Genomic DNA, 2,302 nt, shown 5'->3' on the forward strand with positions numbered 1-2,302 from the left:
AATCATTACCCTGTTTCACATTGACCGTTGATCTGTCGGTTGTAAAATAATTTGCATGTAAACGCGTAGTACTCAACGTTTAATAAAGCTCCAGTGAGATTAAATTATCTTTAAATGGTTTCATTTCCAAGGTGCGCTTGTATACTGGCTGATGAACCCCGCGCACTTCTGCAGTCAGGGTTGACGAGTGCGCGGGTGGGCTTGCCTATCGCCCCTGTCCACGGCGCCTCACGGGCCGAGCGAGTGGACAACCCGCCCACACTAGTGCGACAGTACATCATGTTCATGCAGAAGTTCGCGGGGTAAATCAGCTTGCGCCGCGGTTCTTCACGTCACGTCAAGATTATGACTAGAAGTGTCAGGCTGGACGCCTAGCAGGTAGGCAGCCCATCCGGCTTGTTGATGTTGAAGTAAGGGGGTGCCGCGCCACCAGCTACCTGGCACGTCCCTGTTTGTAGCTACACGATTGTAGCCGCAGCCGACTGTGCCCGAGTCAGCTGAAACTGAACCGTTTATAGACGAATTCATTCCTTCCGCAAATGTTAGAATATCAACCAGAAGTAAACAGCGCTAAGAGCTAAAGCGAAAACGAAAGATATCAATGCCTCTCCGAAGCTATCGCCTTGTCCAAGCACTCGGAGAGGCAGGGGACAAGCTGATAGCCGAGCGTGTTCAAGCGTGATCGTTGGCAGATCGTGCGAGTGGTCGCTAGTTCGAATCCCATCTGCGGTCATTTTTCCCTGCTCTGCTGGCCAAGTGCCTTCGGGCGTCGATCACAGCTTATATCAAGATGCCGCTGAAAGTAGTGCACTGTATCGTTCCGTCCTGGCTAAGTCGGTAGCGTCCGGGCCCGGTATGAACCTGGTTATTGGTTCGAATCTCGGCCGGGTGATAATTTTCGCGCTCCACTGGCCATGACTTTACAGCCGTGCGACACCTGATGTGATGGGCCGGTACGCAAACAGTCGCTGGTTCGAATCTAGTCGACGGAACCCTTTTCCTTCTGCCAGCCATATGTTTCTGTGTGAGAGCCACATCGGATATAAGCTTCACCTATGCAAAACCCTCATCATTGGCTCAGTTGGTAGAGCGCGCGCTCGAGACGCGGATGGTTGTCGGTTCGAATACCGTCCGAGGTTCATTTTTTCCTATTTAGTAGTTTGCAGCGCGGGGACCAACGGTTAAGACAAAAGACCAGCCGACATGGGAAGGTGGACTTGACCGCCTACTCATCAGCCCCAACCCCCTCCCCCTGCCAAAAAACAACAAGAAACCGTTCGCCCCGTCCAGGACTCGACCCCTGGTCTGAAGGTGTCTTGTGCACCAAGCCCTAGCGCGCTCGCCACTCGGCTGTCGGCTCCACTTGTCAGCGGAAAGTTCAAACCTCGGTCAGCTGCTTCACGAGTCTTGGTCTCCCGTATTGCACGCGTTCGGGTCTGGTCAAGTCCACCTCCTCGACGCGCTGCAGCCCGGGTCGGCTCTTTGCCCGAGACACGGAAAATGGCCACTAAAAGAGCCCCTTGGGCGCGCGAGGGTTAGGTTAGGCCCATTTATGGGCCTTGTTCCGTGTTTTTGGCCAGAATTCGACCCGGGCTGCAGCGCGTCGAGGAGGTGGATTTGAGCCGACCTGCACGCGTGCAATACGGGAGACTGAGACTGAGACTCGTAAAGCAGGACCGAGTTCTGAACCTCTCGCTGACAAGTGGAGCCGACAGCCGAGTGGCGAGCATGCTGGCACGTCGTCACCTGAGTAAGCTCGGTCTGGGGATCGAATCCTGGTCGGGGCGGAACTTTTCCCCATTTTATTGGAGACGGCTATGTGGCCGCCAGAGACACCGTACATTTGGCTCCACCCTTGAAGCGCCATCTGCCATATTGTCTTGGCAGGGGAATTGGTATAGTGCCCGGACGCGACGCAGATGATCGCACGTTCAAATCCCAACCAGGGAGCATTTTTCTTTCTGTGGTTTCATGTGTGTTCCTGGAGTCAGTGGCAGTAGTCGGTAGAGACATAGGCACAAGCGGACAATAGCAGGCCGCCGGCAGTCAGTGGCCGAGCGGGTTAAGGCGTCTGCGACTGATCGCTTCGGTGTGGGAACGACTCCCACCCGAAGCGGGCGGTCCACGATTTTTCTCGCTCCTCCGCTCTCTATTGCGAAGGGGCGAAGGCACAAACAAGACTCTCGCAGCGATTGACAGTAACGTGGCGCCGTATCTGAGTCGGCAAAGGGCCAGCTCGGAGAACCGATGGTCAGAGGTTCGAGGCCCACCAGGAATTCGTTTTCCACTTTCCGTTTGCAAC

Source organism: Frankliniella occidentalis, unplaced genomic scaffold (genome assembly GCF_000697945.3).
Source record: "Frankliniella occidentalis isolate FOCC.00 unplaced genomic scaffold, Focc_3.1 Scaffold339, whole genome shotgun sequence".
Lineage (NCBI taxonomy): Eukaryota > Metazoa > Arthropoda > Insecta > Thysanoptera > Thripidae > Frankliniella > Frankliniella occidentalis.